We start from the raw sequence: 13047 nt of genomic DNA, 5'->3' as shown, positions 1-13047 counted from the left end.
GTGGTTAGAAAGATTGGCCTTTCCAAGACCCTCAGAAGCATGGAAGCAGATTCTCTGCATTGGAGTGCACCTGTGCCCTCCTGATAGTTACAGTTATGGGAAAGAATCCTTTCTCCGCTCCGCTCCGCCCCCCTCCCCTCCCTACCCCCTCCGTCCTCGGGAAGCAGAGCCAGGATCCCTAATTTAGATTTTTGGAGGGGCCTTTGTATTAACCACTAAGTACACTGCTTTTCTAGACTTTGACTTCAGACATACAAGATGACACTGTGAACGCTGAGCACGGCTGCTAAAGACCAAAGGTCAAAAGGCAGATCCACTTTTAGTTATGCTAAGGGAAATAGGCCAGGCAGTGAAAGACAAATACCATGTGATCTCACCTTTAACAGGAACCTAAACGACAAAACAAACCAACAAAATATAACCATAGACACTGAAATAGAGAACAGGCTGACAGTGACCAGAGGGGGGAGGGGAGGGAATTCAGGGGAAATGGGGAAGGGTTTGCAGGAACAAGTATGAAGGACACGTGGACTAGGGCGGGCGGGTGGTGGAAATGGGAGGGAGGTGGGGAGGACTGGGGGGTGGGCTGGGATGGGAGTAAACGACAGAAAACTGTGCTTGAACAACAATTAAAATAAAAATAAATACATAAAATATTTTTTAAAATAAAAATTAAAAAAAGAGAGAGCGAAGGTAGGAAAGAGAGACCTGGATTGAAATCCAGTCACGTGTCCTGGAGCTGTTTGCCTGACTGCTGGGAGCACCCGCCAGAGGACAGCAGAGCCCCCCTGCCCGGGCGTTTTTAGAATATGAACACTATGAATACTAAGGCGATGCATTAAAGGTCCACTACAGTTCTTGCTGTATGTTAAATACTGAGTAAATGGGAGCTACTGTTGAAAAGCATGTGAACAGAAGCACAAATGTGAACACAAGTATAATAAATACTATACTAATAATAATTAATATAATAATAAGTGGAAGCTACTGTTGAAAAGTATGAGGACGTGTACTGTGGGCCAGTCGGTATAGGGGATACAGCAGTGAATGAATAGAAGATCCTGCCTCCCCTGCTGCCATTCTTGGGGAGGAAGCAAAAAATAAACAAATATGTGTAGGCAGAACTAAGCTTACCAAAGAAAATGAAGAAAAGGGCAAGGGGTGAGCTGGTGAGAGTTGGAGGGTGAACCCTTTCGAGTACGCAAGAGGACGTCATCCACTCCATCTTTTTCGGGTCAGATGAGGCATTCGTTTCCAGCGGGAGCAAAACGGAAAAAAGTTAAAAGAACGCCGCACATTTGAAAGTTCTAGAAGGATGTGAAAAATCAGGGACATCAAGGCCTTGAGTGGCTGCCTAATATTTACCCAGGAGGGGTAATGGACTGACTGCAAGAAAACAAGCCAATAATAGAGGTTGCTAGACTTCCGCCCCTCCCCTCCCACAATGCTTTGACCGAATGACCAAGCATCTGCCAAAAGAACAAAAAAAAGAAAATCTCAGATGTGAGTTTCAAAGCAAATGGATTTCACCACTGATCCATTAGCCGTGTAGCTTTGGTCAGGTCCCTGCCTCCACTTCTTTGTCTTTAAAATGGGGGTTTTAAGGGTTGTGTTTTAGGATTTCTTGAGCATCTCTAATGTGCCAGGTTTTCTACAGCCTGCTAAGAATACAGACATAATTTTGTAAATGTAATTTTTGTCCTAGAGTCCTTGGGTGTGTGATTACTATTTCATATGGTAAATTGAATGTTCCTGGACTTCCACCCTCAGGAGAATCTGTATCCTTCATCTGACTCCAGTATTTTTTTAGTGTGGTAGACATGAAATGAAGAGTTTTCCTCTACCCCAGGGTTTCCTTACAAACATCATTTCCTCCCTCAATGCGGCTGGTATATGAAGGAAAGAAATAAATATGACCACCACCAATACAAAAGCATGCAATACATAAGCAAAGACACCTACTTATTTCCATGAACACCGTATGTTAGACACTATGCTAAGCTCTCCATGAGTGTCCTTTCCTTTTTTTTTTTTTTTTTGGCTCAACATCCCTGTGAATTATGTCTCCCCACTTTATAAAGAAGGAAGGCCCAGGAAGTTTAAATAAGTAATCCCAAGTCACACTACATTTCACCTGATTCCAAAGTGTTGGCTCCTAAATACTCTTTCTTTCCTTTTTGAAATAGGGATTTCTTTTTAGGACAACCCAATAATAGCACTTCTTTTTCTCCTCACATCAGCTACAAATGGAACTTCAAATCCCACCTCAGACCCAAAAAAGCCCCAGATCTGGGCTGAGAGGAGAACATACTTAATTGTCCACTACTCAGAGAAAAACGCTAACAGTGTCTTTAACGATTTTTATTCTGGTTAAAAAAAAACAAGAGAAAGAAACAGATGAAATGTATTCATACACTAAGACAAAACCTCACCTAAGATGAGATTGCTCATAACATAAATCTCATAGATGATTTTTAAACTCTTCTCAGTTTGGACAGAGCCCCATGTGTTGCTGTTACTGACGAGGGTGGTACTGGGTCCTAAGAAAATTGTACTGACAGTGTAAGTCTAGAAGGGGTCCAAGAAGTCAGCTCATAAACCAATGAGTGTCAATGGCCACAAAGAGCTGGTACCATGTCGCAGGATGTGTGATTGCGAACCTAGTACACTTGAAGTTGACCTTCACTGATTTGGAAGTTAAAGATTTCCAAACCACTGCTGGTTATCAGTCCCTTTTCACTTAATGTCCTTTGTAGAGGGTTGAGTTAATCATAACCTATGAGTTCATAGCACATGAAATCTCCAAGGCCCCTCTCTTGATTTATTTATTTATTCTCTTTTATCTTATTCCCCACTGCAATTTTCATCCCCTAGAGTCAATGTCCCTACTATGGTTTATATTTAGCCTTGGATTTTTAAAATGCATGGATATCTTGGTGCACGTATGTATTTTTTCATGGATATGAGTGATGTTGTAGTATAGGTTTTATTATAGTATATAGAGGTAATACAGATTTTGTAGTTTCTAACTTTTTTCTTTCAACTATGTTCTTAGGATCTTGCTATGCTGGTAACTGTACATCTAGTTCTTTGCTTTTTTACTGGTATATAGTATTCCATAGTGTGTATCCATCCCATTTGATGTCTCCATTCCCCAGTGATGGACACCTAAGCTGTCTCTAACTTCTCACCACCCCCAAATAGTAGTGAGCTAAACATCCTGATCCTTGTCCCCTTATAGACCTGTGTGAAAATTTAACATACTCTTAGAGTAGGAAACTAATGTATGTGTTTCAAAATTTTTGAGAAAATTCCCTTAAATATTTAACTAGGTCTATGCATTTATGCAGAATTTGGAAATGGGGTATGTAGGGAGGTAATTTTCATGGCATTTCCACATTTCCTGGACTTCCTTTACAAAGATTTTGTTTGGGGTTTGTGCAACAACCTTGGTCACATTTCAGATTTGTTTCTTGATCAATATGACAGAGAACATCTCCATCTCCAAAGATACTCCATGATAATGCCTTCTCTCCCCAGACAAAATTTGCTTACATTTCAGGGTAAAGACACTGCCTCTCTTTTGGAGAAAACGGTGGAGAACCTGTGAGAGCCCCTGTACAAGGGGGTCTCACAAGGTCAGAGTTCCCTATGCCCAGTGTTCCTCAGCCATGAAACAGATTCAATGTGTGCTCAGCATCTCCGTGGATTCACTCTCTCCCACCCTGTGAAGTCAGCCGACATTGACTCCTATGGGACTTGGTGGACAGTGAAACTCACGTTGCTTATTGTGCTCTGAGCAATAAACTGTCTAAATCCATTTGAGCTTGGTTTTTCCTTACTGGCCAATTTCATAGAAGTGTGGTGAATCAGCCTAGCTGTTACATTGATGCTGTTACACTGATGTTGAGGAACTGCTTGGCCCACCTGAGGAGGAAGAAATGGATGTGGCATATGTGACCCATCACCCTGTTTTCTTTCTTTCTCTCTCATGGAAATAGAAGCTCTGAATGTAAGTTATTCAGCCCCAAGTCTTCCCAGAATGAAAACTACAGTTCCCAGCGTTTTTTGCAACTAGGTATAACTAAAGGTCTAATATTTGACCAAAGAAATACAAGAAGTCTGTGCAACATCTAAGAAGAGTCCTTAAAGAAAGTACACCCTTGTCTTTCTACAATCTCCTCCTTGCAGGTCAGAATATAGAAACGCTGACTGCAGCTGGAGCAGCCATATTGGATTCTGAGGTAGGTTTAAGAATGGGAGCCATGCTTTTCAGAGCAAAAAGAATCAAGCTAAAAGGAGTCTGGTTTTTGGACACCATAGAGCATCACTCCAGCAGCCTAGGGCTGCTGACTTAGATTTAGGAGAAAAAATTGCTAAAGCCTCTATTATTTTGAAATTTCTGTCACTCACAGCCAAATCTGGTTCTAACAATATAAGAAACATGGGAACAGTATTTAAGATGGGTTTATCTGTCCAAGAACCACACTTTCCTCATCAGAACTTAGAGGACAATGCGCATCTCATTGCAAAAACTTGGGAAATTTCCACCTACAGAGTCAGCTGGGCTGTGAGCTTCTTCAGAGCCTCATTTCTGTTATATTTCTTTTTAGTCTCACTTTTCCTGCACAGACAACCTACAGATCTGAAGACCACTACCAACCAATGCCCACACAAACCAAACACAATTATTCTATGAAGTCATGGTTCGTATCAAAATAAGATTTATAGTGGGCTTTTCCAGGAATTCTTAGCAGAACTTGGACATTTCTTGGGGTCATAATAAAATCAGTTTGTAAATGAAGTGCATTTGATCACAGGTTTATTAAATGACACACACATATAAACTCCCAAGACTCTGGAACTCTTACATTATCATCCCTTTTGGACAATATCAGAGTGAGGCACTGAGTATTGTCTTTCATATACTCACTCATCCAACAAGTATGTGTTGAGCATATACTATGTGTCGGGCACTCTTCTAGGCTCTGATAAACAGAGCAGTCACTGATCTCACCTTCTGTTAGGGAACATGGCCAGTTAACAAGGAGACAAAACAACATGGTCAGTTCTGATAATAACCCAGAAATAAAGCTTTATTGTTTTAATTATAGTTATTGATATGCTATTACAGTTGTCCCAGTTTTTCCCCCTTTGCCCCCCACTCCATCCAGTCCCCTCCACTCCCTCAGGCAACACCAACACCGTTGTTCATGTCCAGGGGCCATGCATATAAGTTCTTTGGCTGCTCCATTTCCTACACTGTACTTTACATCCCCATGGCTACTCTGTAACTACCTATTTGTATTTCTTAATCCCCTCACCTCTTCACTTATTTCCCCACACCCTCCTCCCATCTGGCAACCACCAAAATGTTCTCTGTATTCATGTATTTACTTAGTTTGTTTTTAGATTCAACTGTTGATAGATATGTAGTTATTGCATTTTATTGTTCATAGTTTTGATCTTTTTCTAAAATAAGTGTCTTTAACATTTCATATAATAATGGTTTGGTGATGATGAACTCCTCTGATTTTTTCTTGTCTGGGAAGCTCTTTATCTGCCCTTCTATTCTAAATGATAGCTTTGCTGGGTAGAGCAATCTTGACTTTGAATATTTCTTGCCAACCCCTTCTAGTCTGCAAGTTTCTTTTTTTAAAAAAGATTTTTATTTATTTACCTTTAGAGAGAGGAGATGGGAGGGAGAAAGAGAAGGAGGAAATATCAATGTGTGAGGGGAGGGATACATCAATAGGTTGCCTCCCCCAACTAGGGACCTGGCCTGCAACCAGGCATGTGGCCTAACTGGAACTCAAACTGGCAACCCTTCAGTTCACAGACCAGCACTCGATCCACTGAGCCACACCACCGAGGGCAAGCCTGCAAAGTTTCTTTTGGGAAATCAGTTGACAGTTTTATGGGAACTTCCCTATAGGTAACTAAATTCTTTTCTCTTGTTGCTTTTAAGATTCTCTCTTTACCTTTAACCATTGGTGTTTTAATTATGATGTGTCTTGGAGTGGACCTCTTTGCATCCACCTTATTTGGGACTCTCCGTGTTTCCTGAACTTGTATGTCCATTTCCTTCACCAAGTTAGGGGAGTTTTCTTTCATTATTTTTTACAAATAGGTTTCCAATTTCTTGCTCTTTCTCTTCTCCTTCTGGCACCCTGATGATACAAATGTTGTACTTCTTGAAGTTGTCCCAGAGGCTGTTTACACTATCCTCAATTTTTTTTATTCTTTTTTTGTCTTGTTGTTCTGATTGGTTGATTTTTGCTTTCTTATGAAATCACTGATTTCATTCTAGACTTCGTCCACTCCACTGTTGTTGTAAATTGTTTTTTATTTCAATTAGTGTATCCTTCATTTCAGACTGGATATTTCTTATGCTGTTGAGATCCTCATTAAGTTCCTTGAGTGTTCTTATAACCAGTGTTTTAAACTCTGTATCTGATAAATGGCTTATCTCCATTTGGTTTAGTTCTTTTTCTGAAGTTTGGATCTGTTCTTTTATTTAAACCACGTTTCATTGTCTCCTCATTTTGGCAGCCTCCCTGTGTTTGTTTCTATGTGTTAGGTAGAGCTGCTATGACTCTACGCCTTGGTAGAGTGGCCTAATATAGCAGGTGTCCTGCAGGATCCAGTGGCACAGCCTCCCCCATCACCCAAGCTGGGTACTTGAGGTGTGCCCTTCATGTGAGCTGAGTACACCCTGCTCTTGTAGCTGAGACTTGATTACTGTTGGCAGGTCAATGCGAGGGATTTATCTAGGCCAGTCAGCTGCAAGGACTGGCTATGACCATTAACCACCAACCTCCACCCTCTATGGAGGGTCAGCTATTCAGGGGCGGAGTGATGGTGCTCCAACTTGTTCTGTAACTGTCCACTAGGGTGCACAGGTTCTGGGGTTTCCTGGGTGGTGCAGGCCAAGGTCAGCCCTTACCTGTGTCCTGCCAGGGGCCATCCTGCATGAGGTATGAAGCAATCTGAGATGGCTGCTACTAGTGCTGGGTTTGGAGATTCCCAGGCAAAGCCAAGCTGTGGATCTAGGCTGGTTGGTGTTAATGCTGGGCCTGGAGCCACTTAGCAAGAGTTATGGGGGCTGGGGACTTACTGAGGCTATCATTGCTTGTTTAATAGGGTTTAGGAAGTTGTGAAGCATGAGCCAACACCAGTCATTCATATGGGAAAGTCATGGTTAACAACTTGGGTGGGCCTGTAATTTGGGTAGGACAGAGTCTCAGGGGATCTCCAGCGAAAGGCCAATAGTGTTAGCCAGTTTGATGGAGTCTCAGATATGGTACCCACCTGCCAGTTCTGTGGCTCTGTGAGGGTAGGGCTCAGAAAAGAGACAAGGGCCTCTGCCTGCCTTTCTGTCTAGGAGAAAGCTGTCTCCCAGCTCTAGCCTTGGTGCCACACACTTCAGTTTCTCCCTATACACCATTGGTGCTTTTCAAGCTGATCCCCTGGTTCTGGAGCTCAGAGAGAGTGAGTCTGAGTAAGTCTGTGTGTGGGTTCTTTATGAGAAACTGCTTGGTAGTTTCTTCCACTGACTCATCCCCACTGTGTCTTGCATCCAGGAAGAGTTGGGACTTATTTTCCTGACACTGGAAGCCTAGGCTGTGGCAGGGCTAGTGTGGGGCTGGGAATCCTAACTCCCGACCTCTCCCTCCCAAATTTTTACCCACCATGCATGGATGCAGGACCAGCCCGTTTCACATCTCTGCCCCTCCTACCAGTCTGGATGGACATGGTTTCTTTAATTCTGCAGTTGTCAGGCTCCCATACAATTTGATTTCTAATAGTTCTGATTGTTGGTTATTTTATATTTTAGTTGTAATTTTGATGTGGTTGTAAGAAATAAAGTTTTAAAAAGATGTGTTATGAAAAAGATAAAATGCTTTGGGGAGGTGGATTTAAGTCAATTGTATACAGAATACCTAGGGTTGATCTTTCAGGAGTTCAGTGAGCCCTTTGCTAAACACTTCTATGATTATTAACTAAATTACATAAACTGACAAAATTAAACAAATGACATCAAAAAGAAAGATAATACTCAAAATTGATTTTATAATTATTTTACTAAATTTCATTATGCATGTTCCTAAGGTTGCCTATGCCCATTATATCTGTGTGGTATAACTATTACACAATAATAGATACTGCATATTTCTTCTCAACTCCTTTTTCACACTGGTAGCTTGAAATCTGCCATAATGGGGATATTTACACCATGCACATCATCAAACCCTACAACTGTGAAGTCAGTGGGTTGCTAAACATAGACCATCATCCCACCTACTATAACTATGGCTGCAAAGCCATAAGTAAGACTGAATTAAAACCATGTGCCTCAGAGGGCAGGAAAACAGTGTCACCCAGGGACTGGAGACATTTTGGAGCAGAGTGGGTTCAGCTATTGCTCAACAGAGCATTAGTGTCAAATCCAGGCAGATCAGGGTGGGAGTCTATCTGAAGGAAAATCCAAGGTCAGTGCTAGGGGAGCCTACCACAATGGTGTGGCTTAGGAGTTAGGGCTGGTACTCACCTGGTCAACCCAAGTACCACATCTTCTGGAAGCACTTCTCTGACTAATTGGCTGCAGTCAGAGGTGGTCACCCCACCTTGGCTCACATAGCGTCTTGAACTAACCTCTGTAACCAGATTCATCAACCTTCTTTCGGTTTTGTTTTCACTTTTGTCTCCTGGATTAAGAGCTCTCAAACCAGCAACTATGACATTAGTCATTCTGATTTCCAGAACTCAGCCTTGTTCCTGATACATAGTACTCAATTCATATATGTAGAAAAATATTCACGAAAGTGTTCAAAGCAACAGTATTCAAAAAGTTTAGACACAGTCTCAGCAATAGGGGAACAATTACATTAATAACAGCTTATTCACATTATACATGCAGAGAAAAAATATTTTTGAATCATAAAAATTATATCTTAAATGTACAAAATCAAACTAGTTATTGATTAAAATAATATGCAAAATTTTGCATTTCCCATTGTGCAGATATGTTGAGTCATACAATAACAAAAAATGATAGTCATTTTCTATAGCCAGTGGGATTAGAAGAGAGATCATTTTTTATCATCTTTTATTTTTCCATTTAAATGCATGTAAGGAATGAAAGTTGAACAAAAAGGTAGCTTGCCTAGAGAATTTGCCCAAAGCTATACTGAACTTCTATGAGCTATATATGAGGTTTTCCTCAGCCTTATTTTTTCCATCATCTTCTCTGGTGGGAAAGAACAAATATTTATTCAACACTCAAATATTTACTGAGTACCAGGCATATTGCAGAGGCCATCTTATTTACTCCACTATAAAGTCTAATGAGATAAAATTTTACTATTCCCATTGTATGGATGAGAAATTGGAAAAATTGTGGTCTCGTGGGAAAGGAGGCAAAAGACCGGGGATAGTGACGTTAGGGTTGGGAAAAGCACCATCACCCTTTCCCTCTGGCTCTTGAGAGAGAACAGAGCCCTCTCCTGAAGGAGAGGGTGGGATAAACAACCCTGCCCACTCAGAGACCCCTGGCACCTGCAGAGCCTTGGCAGGGTGGAGTATTTGAAAGCTAGGTTCTGCAGTCGTTAGTCATCCAGGTGACTGCAGTCATTACTTGCTGAGGGTGAAAAAAGGAATTGGTTCAGATGTGGTAGGTAAGAGGAGAAACAGGTCAAAGATGGCTCATCGGCTACTGAGTAGATGGAGACAGCGCCATTCTCAGAAACGGCTTCTTCTCTGCTCTTCAAGAACCAAGACATGTGCCAGAGCTCACTCACCAACACATGGCCCCTGCTCCTCCCATTGTCCCTCTTTCAAACAATTGTAAAAATATACACAAAGAGTTCTGGTAGGTTAATAACACTCATTGCATGATACCATCAGTATCAACTAGAATTAATATTGATCAAGTACCTGCTATATACGAGGCTTTGAATGTCCCGTGCAGAGAAGACCTTGAGGTTGAGAAGATACACATGGAAAGATCACTACTGATCCTAGAGAGCCTAGGCCAAAGGGTAAATGCTCATGCCTGTGGTAAATGAGGGGGACATGCCCAGAGGGGTGAAGAGTTTCTTCCAAGTTTTTTAAATTCTTCATTAAAAGCTTTTGCATGCCACTTGCTGCATCACAGATGCATACATCTTACACCATCAAAATAATTTTAGTTCCACCAAGACTATTCACTCAAACAACAAGTGTTCATTGAGCACCTGCCTTGTTTCAGACTCCATACTGAGAACTAGACATATGGAATGAGGTCAAGTGGAATCCCTGCTGTTATGGAGCTTCAGAGACACTGGACTCTTATAAGAAAATGGGAAGCCATTGATAGGTTTTTAATAGAGGAGCAATAGAGGATGTTATACTTTGAAAAGAGAGTTTTGCCTGGGCTGTTATATAAAGCACCATTTCTTTATACTCCGATGCCTTTTATATTGACCATGTCATTTAGTTAGATCATTCTGGTGTCAGTGAGGAGAAGATATCTGAGGAAGATGAAACTGGGAGACTATTGAAATAGGGCAATGATGTGAGTGATAGACAGGAAGGAAATGATATACATACATTGTGTATATATGTGTGTGTTACGTATGTTTAAAGACTTGGTAATTATGGAGAGGTATGAGAGACAGGGAGAGTGTAAGATAACTCCCAGGATTTTGTTTTGAAAGTGTGGGCAGACGATGCCAAGCCCTGAATTAAAGAACACAAGGAAGGTAGAGATTCGAGGGAGTTAGAAAAACGAGCCCAGTTTCAAATATGTTGCACTTGCTACCCAGTGGAACACCCTAGGAGGGATGCTGGTCACACGGTTTGAGATCCCAAGGAGAGTTCTGGACTAGAAATAAGGAATCATCAGCAAAAAAAAAAAAGTAGAAGCTAAACCTTAAAGACATGTGTCATTGGATGGCTTTATGCAGGAAATGGGAAACTAAAAGCTAATACTGAAAAGAACATATGCAAGGGATGAGAGTCATGGCAGGCGGTGAAGAGGAGAACAGTAAGAGGTGAGCAGTCTCCAATGTCAAATGCACTGGGGCAATGCATACAGTGGGGCCTGAAGTAGCTACTACCTAGAGCAAAATGGAGTCACTGGTGAGTGTGTGAGTGCGTTAGTTTGGATTCTTCAGAGAAACAGAGCCAATTGGAGATCTATCTCTATCTATATCTCATCTATCTATCTATCGAGAGATAATAAGAAATGGCTCAAGTGGTTTTAACAGCTCAGAAGTACCAAAATCTTCAGTCAACAAGCTGGAGGCGCAAGAGAGCGGATGGTGTAGTTCCAGTCTGAGTCCGGTCTGAAGGCAGGAGAAGACTGGTGTCCCAGTTGGAAGGCAATGAGAGAGAGAAAGTGGGTGTGGATTCTCCCTTATGCATCTTTTTGGTTCTGTTCTTGCCCTCAACAGACTGCATGAGGCCGTCCCATACTGGGGAGGTCCATCTGCTCCACAAAGTCTACAATTCAAGTGTTAACTTACCTAGAACACTCAGAGACATGCGCAGAAAACTGTTTAACCAAATAAACATTTTGGGCCCAGTCAAGATGGCACATAAATGTAGCCATTAGAGTTAGGAACTCCAGCGGTGGTGAACTTCAGAGCGGTGGGTTGAACTTAAACATATGACTGAGTGAAGGTCATAAGGTCAAGGAATGAGTTGGCTGTTTTGTTTTGGGGTTTTTTTTGGGGGGGGTGTTGGAAAGGTAAGAATTTTATAGGTTGTAGGTGGAATAATCAATCACACCTCCCAAACTGAACTGTGGGGAGAGACCAGGTTGCTAAGAAACAGAGTTTGGGAGAGGAGGCTCGGGACAGGTGCAGCGGAAACGAGAATGAGAAGGAATCACAATGGAGGACGGAAAGTGAACATGTCCAAGGTGGAGCTGTTCTGGGTGCAGAAAAAAACCCAGGGTGTAGCTTTGAAAGGGGTGGTCAAAGGGGAGTGAGGTTAAGGCTGTCAGAGTCTCTGAGTCAGGAAGCCAAAGGCTCCAGGCTGGGCAAGCTGTTTCCACGACTGTTTCCTTTCCACTGCGAATTTCTAACCATCCACCTCCAAAGACCACCTTCGTAGTAACTTACCAATTCTCTGCCCTGGCTGGCATAGCTCAGTGGATTGAGCACCCGCTGCGAACCAAAGTATCGCAGGTTCGATTCCTAGTCAAGGCACATGCGTAGGTTTCAGGCCATGGCCCCCAGCAACCGCACATTGATGTTTCTGTCTCTCGCTCTTTCTCCCTCCCTTCCCTCTCTAAAAAATAAATAAATAAAATCTTTAAAAAAATAACTTACCAATTCTCTTCACCCCCTTTAGAAGTCACCAGGGCACCTCTTTACCCAAAGAAAGTATCTTTATGGGACTAGTGTAACGTCTGTTATCAGAAGAGATTTGTTCTTCATGGGTCTGAATAATGGAAACTGTGTCTTATCACCCCCAAATACCTCGAGTCCTAGTTCTTCATCTTCAGTGTACAAAAGAACTACTCGAACTTGTTATAAAGCCAGATGGGCCAGATTCTGATTTGGTGGGTCTGGGATGAAGATGAAGAATCCGAATACTAACAGGCACCTCATATATCCCTACTGTGGGTATTTTGTAGGACGTGATACGGGCAGGCCGGTGCTTCACGGTTGAACTGAATCGTGTGGAACAGGTAACTAACTAACTTGTGTTAAGGATTGGGTTTTTGCACAAATTCCGCAGCAGTTCGGAGAACGACCGGCAGGTGGCACGCGACTCACACAATGCGCAAAGGAGAATTTTCGAGCATTTCCGGGCCCCCGAATCTCAAATTTAAAACTGCTCAGGCAAGTAGTGAGGAATCCTGTGTCCCAAGTAAAGTTGTTCGCGAGAGTAGTGAACGTCTTCCCTTTGCATGTGAATACCGATGAGCCAATGGCCCACCTCCTACCCCAGTTCCCAGGCGAAATCCGTGCTGAACCCCAACGCCGCCTTCTGGCCATCAGGAGCCCAAATCCTGGCACCAGCAAGGACTGGTCTACCTCATGAAGCAGCCTGTAG

This window comes from Phyllostomus hastatus, unplaced genomic scaffold (assembly GCF_019186645.2).
Source record: "Phyllostomus hastatus isolate PE091 unplaced genomic scaffold, TTU_PhHast_1.1 phas_scaffold_755, whole genome shotgun sequence".
Lineage (NCBI taxonomy): Eukaryota > Metazoa > Chordata > Mammalia > Chiroptera > Phyllostomidae > Phyllostomus > Phyllostomus hastatus.
This window is presented reverse-complemented; position numbering follows the sequence as displayed.